The 14,014-nt window shown below is 36.5% G+C and overlaps 1 protein-coding gene across 2 annotated transcripts in view; it reads left to right on the forward strand.

Moving 5' to 3' along the window:
• The first annotated feature begins 3,682 nt into the window (after positions 1–3,682).
• The window catches only part of LOC5579652 (ALK tyrosine kinase receptor), a 119,192-nt gene continuing 108,860 nt past the window's right edge, over positions 3,683–14,014 (forward strand). For both annotated transcript variants that reach the window (XM_021853768.1, XM_021853767.1), the window contains exon 1: positions 3,683–3,846. The gene's annotated coding sequence lies outside the window, so the exon portion shown is untranslated. The remainder of the gene's footprint in view (positions 3,847–14,014) is intronic.

Genomic DNA, 14,014 nt, shown 5'->3' on the forward strand with positions numbered 1-14,014 from the left:
GCTGAGGAAAAATTGCGTAAGATAGGCTACAGAAACTAGGTGAGCAAAGGTATTTACCCTATCAATTGAACGATTTTCTAAATCATGTTATACGATTTTGACGTATATGGCGAGTGCAATCAATACAAATATCATTTTTTAGACAACAAAGAAACAAGTTTTCAACCTTTGGTGTTTTATTCGAGTCGACGAAAGAATAAGAATATTATTTTTAGTGAAAAAATCTGGCGGCCATCTTGGATTTTGACGCCATCTTGATTCTAGGTAGTAGAATTAATTTTTCACCTTAATAGCACTCAACATGTCGAATTTAGAGGCTACCAATAAAAAAGGTTACGTATACTCTTCTTCTCATTATTCTTCATTTTACTGACGTTACGTCCCTACTGGAACCAAGCCTGATACTCAGATTTATTAGTTATAAATCCAGGTTATTAAACAGGAATTTTCTTTTTTAATGCGATTTCTGACAACAGAATAATTCTTCGACATATCTTTGAATTCAGTAATAATGAATAAATGAATTCAATAAATGAAAACCGTCAAAAAACATTGATTAAACAAACATTTTTTTACCCTATGCATTGTTGTTCATTGTATGAAGTTTATAGATTGCGTGTCAGGACATTATTAAGCCTTGTGGTAATATCTGTAGTTCTAACGTAAAACATTGACAAAAGTGCATTAATTTATAATGAAAGTCTTAAATTTTGAAGCAAAAACATCCTTGATTTTCTAAGTCATAAGGTATCGTTTTTAGTACCGCCCAACATGGATGTGAAAAATAGCAAAATTGAATGATGAGAAGCAGGTTTTGTTCTAATGTGGACGTAATTCCGAAAGGCAGGTGTATAATTTCGAGGTTAGAAAAACTGGTGGCCATCTTGGCTTTCGACGCCATCTTGGTTTTTAGCAGTTGCATGATTTTTTACCATCTCAGTGCTCATCATGTTGAATTATAAGGCCTCCGTTAAAAAAAAAACAATCAGATTCTATCTTTCTTATCTTATCTCAGCTGTTCAACTGTTTGTTCATTTGCATCAATGGTTTTAGACCAAATAAATAAAAGAAGAATCATTCAGGTAGCAAATAAGCGTTATTAATTTGTTTTTAAAACTAGTTAAGCTGAAGGGCTGGCTCTGTTCCAGTAGGGACGTAACGTGAGGAAAAAGAAGAACAAGAAGAAGAATAAGTGTAGCATTGAAATTCAACATGTTGAGTGTTAACAAGGTGAAAACTCATTCTACTACTTAAGACCAAGATGGCGTCAAAATCCAAGATGGCCGCCAGATTTTTTCACTCAAATTAATACTCCTATTCTTCATATGTCTCAAATAATACACCAACGATTGAAAACTTGTTTCTTTGTTGTACAAAAAATTATGTTTGCATTGATTGCACTCACCATATACGTCAAAATAGTAGAACATGATATAAAAAATCGTTCATATCATAGGGTAAATACCTTTGCTCACCTAGTTTCTGTAGCCTATCTTACGCATTTTTTCCTCAGCTTTCTGATGGTGATCTCAGAATTCAAAACTAGCGGTGCGCTAATGATGAAAAATCGATTTTTCTAACAAAATTCAAGATGGCGGCCAAATTCAAGATGGACGCCAAAATTTTTTCAGAAATGAAAGCTATATCCTGTCTCTATACAATGCAACTAAGTTTGCTATGTGTTCCAAGCGAAATATGAGACATATCCCGTGAAGAAATACCCAAGATTTATCAAAAAATGGGCTTTTTCGCAAACTGTTCAGCTAGCTGGCGTACGAGGGGTCCACCAATTTGAGAAAACAGAAAGGACCACCCTTAAGTTTTATCGAAAACTAGCGATCAGTGACATAAAATTGGAGTTCTAACGATGGGTGCCGATGGCGGCCTGGTTTTAGCGAGAATTGCTCATAATGAAAACCAACCGCATGAAACTCCTCGGTAAAATGCTACAATACCAGGCCAATTCAAGACGCAAGATCTCTCCGGAAGTCGCACACTCAAAATAATCCAAACGTCAAGGCTACGTGAAAACATGCGTAGTTTGTCGCAATTTTCACGCAGCATTTACGTGAATCAAAGGTAACCATGAATGAACGCATGAACTCATTGACTTCTCTGATTTTGCACGAGTTCTTGCACTTTGCACGAGTTCACTAATTTGACATTTGAGCGGTGCTATGGACCAATGCACGAGTTCACTAATCTGACGTTTGAGCGGTGCCGAATTCACTCGTTACCATGGTCACGTAAATAACACGGCACCGCTCAAACGTCAGACAGTGAACTCGTGCATTGGTTCATATTCACTATTTCACGTAAATAACAAGGCACCGCTCAAACGTCAACGTGTAAACTCGTGCATTATTGGTACATCCGGTAGTTGTTACGTGTTTTATTCGTACGTATCACAAATTGTATCATTGAAGTGTAAAATGAGGACTACTGTGAAAAAAATGAAATCCATGTATTGTCACAGCATCATGTAAATTTAAATGAATATTCATTCAACTTTCAACCAAAAATGATTGCATGTCACATCATCATGTAAATTTAGGGTGAATTTGATAGAAAAATATATGGTTGGCCAATGAAAATTACGTTTATTTTAATGCTCCAAATATGTGCATGAAAATAAACAGGTCAACGATATACGATTCCGAAAATGGTAACTTTGGTAAAGATAGCTCTCAATTAATAACTGTGGAAATGCTATAAGAATACTATCCCATTGAGGACGTAATGCCATGCGGTTGCTTTTCCAACAACCAAGTCGAACTCAGTTTGTTCTTGTTATAGTATGATTTAAAGGAAAATGAGAAATAGAAAATAATGCTTCTTGTTTGTCTTAATCCTGACTGTGACTTTCACGACCATTGAGTTTCTTTATTCAATCCAACTCAGTCCCATATGCTACGCTGTTCGCTCAGTTTCCCCAAGACGAGATTAATGGTCCCTAGCTAGAAGATTTTGAGTAAATTGAAATTACTATCCATTATGCATAGGATGTTCCGATAGAGTGTGGTTTGTTTTGGTTCGCGCTCGATCTTCACTCTGCCTATTTGTGGTTGGTACCTACTTGCTTACCTATACTCGCCTCGATCATAGCGACGTGCAATGGTAGACGCGGCTGGCCCGGGATAAACATATGGACCATTAGATATTCGGCGTCTCCATCGTCACTGCGCAGTCGTGTTAAATATTTGAGTCGCACTGCCGCCAGGCGCGGCTGTCATCCTTTTCTGCAGCTTATCCGTAGGGGAGACTTGATCTTCGGGGTGGCTTGATCCCACCCTATTTTATCTGCATCTAAAACAGTTTTATACCAAGTAATTTTGTGTAATATTTCGTCTATTCGAAAGACAATTTTAAAGTTGAACATTTTTCAGATAATATAAAGAATAATGCTTTATCTCATGAATAAATTGCATGCAAAGAAAAATTCTTCAGTAAAAATTATTGATACACCTTTGGAAAACTCTTATCATACCATACTGAAAACATGTGTAAAATTTGAGCCAAATCGAAGATTATCGAGCACGCTTGCTGTGATGTCATGAAAAAATTAGATTTTGCGATTTTCAACCGCATTAAGGAAAGGGGTTCAGGTCTCCCCTATGTCTGGGAACGCCACCACAGGCCGTTGTACCTCTAGAGAGACCGCACTTTTCTCGAGCAGTCGTGATCGCGATCGTGTCGGTGAAAGTCGTTCTCTCGAGATAATCCACTTCTTAGTGAGAGTTCAAATATCGAAGGTCGTCGTAGTCGGCGTTGAGTGGTGACATTGGAAAATGCGCGGGTGAATTTTCTTTTTCCAAATATAATTCCCTGGCGAAGGAGACCTTGACGGTAATTAGTGTGCTTGTTGTTGGATCGGTTACATGCTAGTGAAGATAAACAAATTCGGATAAGCCGGAAGTGGAAGATAGGGAAAGATGTACAACCGACAAGTGTTTTCATTTAGGGTATTCGTTTTTATCTCAGTCTCACCAAAGACGAAATAGAGACATAGTAGTCGGGGTCAGAATAGATACTAGTACTTCATTTGGCCCTTGCCGGTACTCACGATTGTCAGATTGCAGTACACTTTTCACAGAATTCTAGATTGTGTTCTATTACCACATATACCATAACATTTTGAACAACTGCAAGGAACATGATCGTCTCAATTTCGTCTTTGGTCTTACTCTCAACAGACGATAATGAACGAGTGTACATCCTGCGTGACAGTTAATTGAGTCGAACCAGAACATCTTGAATCAGCTCAGAGCACAGTTTACTTGGATTTGGGTAATCGGTGCGATCACGTGCGTTGCGGGTGTTGTCTTCAAGTGAGGATTTCTGTTTTCTCCGATGTCGTCGAAGTGATGGCGTCACGACACAAACGACCGCGCAGTCCCAATGACATCTGCCGTTGTTTTTGTCACACACGCGACATCCGGTGAATGACTGAAGAACAAAAAAAAACTGAAGAAATTGGCACGAGAATGAGTGTTTTTCTCAAGAACGAGACCGACGACGACAACGACTACGTACGGCGATACAAACAATCAAGATTTCATCATAAATCTCAATCATAGCAGGCGCGTTGCACGATTTCAGTAGACCTCTTCTGACGATCTTGGCAAGCGTTGCCGAATCGTACGCAAGTGGACTGCCGTGCCGTCATAGAGCTACGGTTGTTTTGTCTGTTTGGTCTAATATCGTAGGATGCACATTAGATGAATGAAAGTGTCACCCACGCTATTTAGGTGTTTAAAAGTTAATGTTGTTTGTTTGTAACCAAATGCTTCATGGAGGATTCCAAATTCTTTTGATCTTTTATGATGCTTGGAAAATTTAGACATTGAAACGATCCAGAATTCAATTTTCTCTGATCGCAGCACCTATGTAGTTTAGAAGAAGTGTCATTTTAAACGGATTTTACTGTAGAAAATCTCCGCGAGGAATTGGCAAGAAATGATCTGATCGATCTTTTTTAAATGTAGATCAGCAGTAAAGATAGCAGCTTCATAGTTTTGGAGTATGAGTTTTCATACACTGCTCATAAATCTCAGTCTAGCAAACATGGAACTAACGTACGTTTATGGGCAGTATAGTTTTGCCGTACCTAGTAACAAAGTTTCACCACAGTCTTTGTGGTTTGGAAGGATATACCTTGATACCCTTTATAAGGCAGAAGATCGTCTGTCAAAATTTTCCAAATTCGGAAATGCTGACTGTGACGATTGGCGACACCATTTGCTTTGCTAGAGGCTCGTTTCGCTTCGAAAATGTCATTGGTCAATATAGGCCACCAGAACCACAACCCTCCCAACAATCCAGAACTTCGCCCTATCGAACGATATTGGGCCTTTGTCAGATGAAATTAAAAAAAAAACTAATGAATCCATGGAAAACGAGCAGCAGTTTAAATCAAACTGGCGTTCGGCGGCAAATATGGTAGATGAGACCAAGTGCAAAATTTTTGGATGAGGTTAACCTGAAGGCACGGCAGTTCGGATTTTGCAAACCAAAATAATAAATGAACATTTTTTCCATTAAATGTATGAGTTAAGGTACCAAAAGAAAATAAGAAGGATTTTTTAAAAGAAATTTTGACTAAAAGATACGATTTTTCCAGTCTTTATGCATGCACATTTGTTTTATATATGGAGACTTCAATGCAACGGTGCTCAGACGTCAAAGTCAGTTTGGCATCTACTCTTGACATTCGAGTGCTTTTTAGTAGGATTTTTTTTTCCAACCATCGAGTCATTCCATGTAGCGGACCTCCAACGAGCGAATCCCCACTGTATCTACAAAAAGGGTAGGGGAATTCTGACTATACCTAGTTTAAATATATAGTGTGTGCATACGATGGTTTTCTTCAAAGCTGGTTTATTGTACTCTGTATCGGGCTGAACTCAGTGCTGTAAACAATCGACACTTTGCGCGACGTTCGTTTCGTTGCCATGGTCAGCAGTCACAGCACGAGCTTTAGAATGAACATCGACAAATACAGAAAAGGATCAATTGAATGTCGTCTCACACGATGACATTTGCATAAATCATAAGTTTTGCATAGATTTATTAACAGTCATTCAAGTTATCGTGCAAAACAAACTTACTTAGAACACGACAATTGTGTAAAATCATATAGCAATTATTTACGTTCCATTATTAACGTTGAAATAATCCATAGACTTGAAATCGTAGAATTTAAATATGGTAGAGATATTGACATTAGCATGCTTCTTAGGTGACATCAAATGTGTGCACGATACACAATAAAATACTGAGGGCTTAACCCAAACTTTTGCAGTTTAAATAAAAAATATTCAGTTTAAGAACATTTATTGGTAAGTAATGCTGAATATAAATACAAAGAAGAGTGTGAAAGCATATCAGAAGCACAATATTATTTGGAGCTCATATGTTTCGTGAGATATATTGATAAATGTAATCGACCATCGCATAATAGGGCAAGGTATGAAACACTAACCCTATTAGTGCCTTATGCAGTCAATCAATCGCCGTTTCCAGGATTATCCTATGTCTGTCGAAAATGCATGATTTACCACATTCTTTTTTTTCTTTATTATTGGGATTTTCAACCCTAACCATATTCTTTGTAGAAACCATTTGAAATCCATAGAGTAAGGTGGGACTAAAGTTCAACCTTAATGAAATAACCAATATTTCAACTACTGTACTATTTAGTTTGCACTAGAGTTCTAGAGGAATGATATGGTACAGTACTAAATTCGATTTTTTCATTTATTCACCGTTTTGATTCATATTACGGACACTTAAGGACTCAGGGAAATATAACCCAGCATAGAGCATACAAAATAAATCATTCTGTATGATTCCTTAGCGCTATCGAGCGTCGGAAGCCCTTTACTTTCGAACGGTGGGTGAATAATACGCTTCCGCAACTTCAATAATTTTAAATAAATGAAAATGTGTGGCCTTTTCATGATTCTTATTCCGGACGCTTCCTCACTTTTGCCTCATATTCCGGACACTTTGAATCGAACTCCGGACAGCTCATAATAATCATTAATGGAACAGTCAAATCATCGATCGAAATCGTTAAACCACCAAAGAGACATCTAAGGTAGTTGGGCATTATAAATTTTCAAAGATATTTATGGAAAAAGTTTACTGAAACAAGCCTTGAAATTGAGAACTTTTGAACAGCAAAAATTGAAACATTTCGCGTGAAATGTTTCCCATACAAAGTAGAGTGTCCGGAATTTGAAGCTGTCCGTAATATGAATCAAAACGGTATAGGTATTCCACAAGCTCGAAAATTCATTATCAATATTTTCGGAAAAACAATAGCAGTTGAAAAGAAGTCAATACAACACAGTAATCCTTTAACATATTGGTTGAAATTTTGCAGAATAAACTGGTGTCTAAATATTTATCCATTTTTAGTTATAACAATTTTAAGATAGATTGTCTTGAACGAACTTTTGCCCCACCGCTGTGGCAAGACTTCGAATCTAGTGTGGGGCAAAAGATCACTGGCCGATACACAAAATATCGATACTTTTATGACCGCCATACATAATTTTAGTCAAACACTTATGTTTACAGAAAAATACACACTAAATTTTCATCAAGCAGTTGCCCAAAACAGTGTTAATTATAATATACCCAAAAGTAGCAGTTTTTTTTTTTGGCAAAACTTAGTGAAAATGTGAAACTTTCGTGTTTTGTTTCGCACGATCAGACATATTTCGTCAAACTTGAAGATAATATATGAATTTGTGGGCGTCGTGGCCGTGCGGTTAGTGTCGTCAGGCATTTAACCGCATCATGTCATGGGGTGCGGGTTCGATTCCCGCTTCAGCCTTTGAAACTTTTCGTTAGGAATGTTTCACGGTTGTGCCACTGGAGCATGCTTGTCCGTTGTCTAGTGTTAAGTTACAGTCTGTGCAGCTAAATGGCTGAAGACGGTGTCCGTGTCTTTTTAGACAATTTGAAATTTTTTACACGTGGTTATATATGGGTCGAACTTTTGCTCCACTATGGACCAAAAATAGTTTCCAAGCATTTATTCAAAAACTAATACACCACAAAGCATCCTTATGATACCGTGCTGCATCAATATCCGGACGCTTAAGTCAACAGAAATGTTCAAACTTAGATTTAGGTATGTTTGGTTAAAATATTTTTAAAGTGTTATTATTCAACATATTTTTACACTTCAGATCTTCATGAAAGTGACCAAATTTTCGATATTATTCATGATTTTTACAAGTAAATCAACGAAATATTAGAGCGTGTCTTGTCTTTAAATCCGGACACCTGCTCAAATGATGTTTTTAAATCCGGACCTTTATGGATCAAAATCCGGACACCTGTCACGGTGTCTTTGTGGAGTAACTTTATTACAAAAAAATAGGTAAGTCTGAAATTTCGAACTAAAAACAATTAGACTTTGTTCTTTCATTTGCGACCAAAATCAAAATAATCGGTCGGGGGTCCAGAACATTTTTTTTATTTTGTGTGAAGTATTCATGGATATGTGTTTTTTTACCGATACACATTGCGTTGAACATAGATACGGGACAAACTGCAAGATCAAACCATTTGAACACCTTGGCTTGGAAGGCAAAGTTGTTCTTGCTCAAAAGAGCTGTAATAAGCATATATGACATATGATATACGCATAATTGCAAAACTGTCTCAAACGTCATTTTAGTTATTGTCCACGGAAAACCTTGAAAATCGTACTTAAATTGGTCATAATGATGTAAGAAGTTATTAGGAAATATTTTTAATAGGTGAAGATGCATCGATATCAAACCTCGAATTTTCAAGAGCTGGTTTGTAGATTTGTATCTTGAGAACCTGACAACCTTTTGCGTTGAACATTTTATTTATTAGTCGCCACCAGCAAGTGACCAGTGAGTTACCGGTTGTCTGCTTCTCTAGACTTTTGCTTTTGAAAATTCGAGGTTTGGCTTCTATGTATATTCACCCTTAAAACCATTGATATCCGAGTGTGTAGCTCGTTGTTATTAAGCAGATAAACGGACCAAAATAAAAACTGTCACCGCTGGGAGACATAAGAGGATCTTCTCTTCGTCGTAGCATTGTGAAATAAAGTGTAAATCTATTCGTTTGCTCAGTAATAACAAGCTATGGCTTTTAGGACGAGATCATAAATTATGCGAGATTTCTCTTTTTACTCGTTACAAAAGTGACTTATCCGCCTTTCAAACAATACAATTTCAGTTATTCGAATTAACTAGTAGAGGGCTTTGCATGTGATAAACCTTGTTATAAGGCATGTAATACACTTGCCCTATGGTGCTGAAAAATACGCTAATTTTGATGGTATTTGAGAAGTTTCAAATCTTATACTTTTTATGTTACTTTCCTTATGGCACAGTGCTTATGAAAAGATCAGAAACTTACATCATGAGGCTAAAATGGGTTTGGGATTTTTGTACTTGTTTGCAGTACTATAACCCCATATTAATCCCTCTACCGGCAGCTTATTTTTTTCAAAATATTCAAATCGCGATAACTTATTTGTTTTTCAATATTTTTGAAAAAAAAAAATTACACAACTTCTCAAAAAACTCTCTTATTTTCAGAATCTGTATCGGTTTTGAGCATTGGTCATCTATATTCGGGGATATTCCAAAATTCCTTGAGGGACCGACGCATAGCCATGACTCTTGTAATTATCTCTGGCTACAGATTTTTTCTCATATTCGGTTATTCGCTTTTCAAAACTAAACTTTGATGAAAGTCTATTGTGAAGAAATTAATTAAATCGGTGTAACTGTTTTTGAGCAATGAGCTTTTATGTTTTTACCACTGTAGCCGTAACGAGATCTTGAAAACTTCTTAAAACATCATATTGAAATTTTATATGGGAAGTGTCGATCCCCCAAGGAACACCGACATATTTTTGAAACCAGTTGACCAATGGTCAATACCGACATAGATTCCAAAAGTAGAAGAGTTTTTTGAGAAGTTGTGAAAAAATGGTGGAAAAATATAGAGAAACAAAAAAGTTATCGCGATTCAAATATATTTTTGTGCTGAAAAAATGAAGCTGCCGGTAGAGGGGTTAAGCTAAATAATAGCAAATAAACTCATGAATATCTCTTCTGCTATCTGTCGAATTGAATTTCTGTCTTCAGCAAATTTCTTTATTATGGTTTCAAAAATGAGCTTTTACAATGGGATAATAAGTTTGTACTTACATTACAGTACAAGCGTGTTTGGAACATATCTCAAAATTTCTTCACAGTAATTTCCATATAAACCTACATTGTCTTTGGCCCATCTTAAATCACCACCTAGAAAGCTGCGAATTTCACAGAACACTATTTTTATAGTAAGGATAGTAAGGAACATATGTGAGATTGAATTCTCAAACATTTTTTAATTTTGAACCGCCCTAATGTACATAAACACATAAATAGGCAAATTCAAACATATGTGCAAGTCTCTCGAAATCAAAAAAAAAATACTCTGGACCCCCGACAGATTATTTTGGTTTTAGCAGCAAATGAACGCGAGAAACCTAGACTTTATTGTGGAGAAGTTTCAGACTTACCTATTTTTTTGTAATAAACTTGTTCTACGAAACACACCGTGCTGTGTTTTTATATGGTATTTTTGCATATCTTTTCAAGAAAATCATACAAACTCGTCGAAATAACATTTTTTAATCAATTCGACGTACATTTTCCCCTATATTGTCACAGAGAACAACACGTAAGTGATTTAATTACCTGACCTGAAGCGCGTGTGGCTTGAACTCGTTAACGTGTGGCTGGAATCTCAAATATACACAATTAATCTTACATTACACCATTTTCTTATAACTCACAACACTTTATAAGAATATATTTCATGTCTTCTCTTGTTTTATATATCCAAAATATCATTTTCACTAGTAAAAGTGGGTCTTCCAAACGATGTCCGAGTTTAAAAACACTGACCCGTAATCCCGGACAGTCTCTTTATAGTCCTTTAATTACACATTTGCTTCATGATTCACAACAGCTTTGTTACGAAACATTGAAAATATGTCTCTGTTTTAAATTGTGTTCTAAACACTCCATATAAATATACTTCACACACTCTTTCTTCAACCTCTGGTTTGGGTTGTGCGTTCAAAGATCGTAAATCGTCAATTAACATGGACCACGAAGGAATGACGTCCGACAGAAACGGTTAACGTATTGTTATTTTTATTAATTATTTGGCAATGTTAACTAGATTGAAAATGAAAGCATAATAATCTTCAATGTTTAAAGTATAGACTACGAAAAAATACCAAACATAAAAACATTCAAATTATGCATAAATTAATCAACATTATCAAAGTGTCCGGATATTGGTACCGTCCGGATTTTGATTCACCACGGTAGGCCTAAAAACGCCGTTTCATAAAAATTCGAATAAGATTTTATCTTCATTTGACTCTATGCGATTTTTACGTCTAAAAACAACAAATAGCCATACCTTTTCCAAATCTCAATTGATTTTATAATATTTGGAGTGAAAGTCTCTTACTTGAATAGCATTCAAACCACCATGCTATAAGTCAGAGTGGACAAAGAACAAAACTTGTGAAAATTTGAGCATTCTATCATTAGATGCAAAATTACCTTACTTTCATTACATATGAGGGACCCAAATGTGACATTTTGGTCGGTTTTGAGTTGATTAAACTGAAACAATCTACTGTTTCCAAGCTTTCTTCTTCTTCTTCTTGGCATTAACGTCCTCACTGGGACAGAGCTTGCTTCTCAGCTTAGTGTTCTTATGAGCACTTCCACAGTTATTAACTGAGAGCTTTCTTTGCCAAAGTTGCCATTTTAGCATTCGTATATCGTGTGGCAGGTACGATAATACTCTATGCCCAGGGAAGTCTAGGAAATTTCCATTACGAAAAGATCCCGGACCGACCGGGATTCGATCCCAGACACCTTCAGCATGGCTTTGCTTTGTAGCCGCGGACTCTAACCACTCGGCTGAGGAAGGATTTCAGATTATATCTTTCCGTTATCCGAAGATGATCTCGTTCATCAGATGAGATTGCAATGCCTGTCTGAAAGTAATTGAATGATTATCTCAGCATGATTCAGACCAAGGTATCTAGAAGGGAGGTAGTACAATGTGTCATATTTCCGATTCCGCCATTTCGAAGCGCCGGGTGACAGCTGGCATGTTTGTTGTGTTTGTTAACTACCAATTATAGGCCTTTTCATATGACAGATCCGTCTATGCATTTGTTTACATCGGTGGAGGACCGGTGCTAACACAGGCCTGTCATTTTCATAGAAGAAATGTCAAAGTGCTTCCCGATCAGCTGATTTGAGACGTCATTTGAATAGGCCTATAGAAACAACGTCCCATAAACAAATCGTTCTTTGACAAAGCTTGCTTATCAAGCACATATTTTGACTTGTTTTTGGTTTAATTTCACTCAATACTTATTGATTCAGGGATCAGGTACAGGGCGTCACAAAGTAGATAAAGAATTTTCCTTTTTCTCACACGGAGTACACATTACAGACAATTCCTCACCAACTTTTGTGATTTCCTGCAACATCGAACAGTACCTGCTTTGTCTGTACGAATTTTAAAAGATATGGTTCTGAATTTATCCGCGATTCGAGAGTTAGAGTTCCAGCTCACCAGCTGTCACTTCTACTCCCCCACAGAATACTTACCCCCGCACCAACTGACTGCTTAGACTGATGAACGCCCCTTCATGGAATCTTGATTTAGACTTTGGAATCAATAATAACAAATCAGAATGAAAACTTCAGCAAAGTTGTAACTGGGAAGAGTTCCCTTGAGAAGAGGTTGTTCACTTTTCCACAAAATATTATGCCGAGGAGCTAGCCGATCTAGGTTTAATGCATTGACCGACAATTTTGATTATATACCGTAATCCGGGGTAACATTGATCATTTTTCTGAATGTTTCTTCAATATTTCGTTTGAAAATGCAAATGTTGCAGGTTTTATATTTTTAAAACAAGTACTGCCACCCATAGCTCGAGACTATATACTGTATTTTGTTTGTTGAAAGATTTAAGCATGTTAAAAAAATGTTTTAGGCGATTTTTTGATTTAGTTGATATGGGGTAACATTGATCACCTATATAAACAACGCTCGGTAATACTGAAAATGTCGTTACTTACTTAAATCATGGCCCCTGAAGCCGAATATGAAGGCCAAACGCTTGCAAGTCATTTACTTTTTGAGTTATTTTGAAATTAAAAACACCTCGAACCTCGGAATACGCCTATAGGTAGGCAATTTTCAAAGGGAATTTTACATTCTTAACAGTAATTCGGTAATGTTGCTTAATTAAGCATACTTATAAAAGTTTTGACAACGGAATCGTTTTCGGCGATGTCATTTTTAGTAAGAATCACATTTTCCTTGCTTATATCGTTTGCAGAACTTATGTGAGACATGAATCTTCGGTAGTGTCATCCTAACCAATCAAAATCATTATTTCGAAAAGTTGACAAATTTACGCATAAGGTAAACGCAATTTTCACAAAAATATTAACATTTATTAGCTCATGAATATAAAAAAGAGAAGCACCATTCATGAGTTGGAAATGTTTCATCAATAAATGATAATACGAACTTTTGATGAGGTGGGTCATTTCGATCAATGTTACCCCACTGATCAATGATACCCCGGATTACGGTACCTAAATTTGAATTTTCCTGCCCGTTCCACCCTGGAAGTTTCCATATGTATAACTTCAATATCTAGTCGGAAAGAATTTCGGTGATATACAGGTTAATTAACAAATATTTAATCATTAATGAAAGAAATTCATCAAATACAGCGCCATCTATGGTAGAAATTATAAATTGAACCTTTTTTCGCCCAATTTTTCCCGATCTTCTTTATAAAAATTTCAAACACGTTTAGTCTCCCTTAGAGTTGACGGATACCGCTCACAATTTCACAGCAGCTTCTAAGAGGTCCAAATCAATAACTTTCGGAATGATTTTTGTA

This window comes from Aedes aegypti, chromosome 3, assembly GCF_002204515.2.
Source record: "Aedes aegypti strain LVP_AGWG chromosome 3, AaegL5.0 Primary Assembly, whole genome shotgun sequence".
In the NCBI taxonomy this organism is placed as follows: domain Eukaryota; kingdom Metazoa; phylum Arthropoda; class Insecta; order Diptera; family Culicidae; genus Aedes; species Aedes aegypti.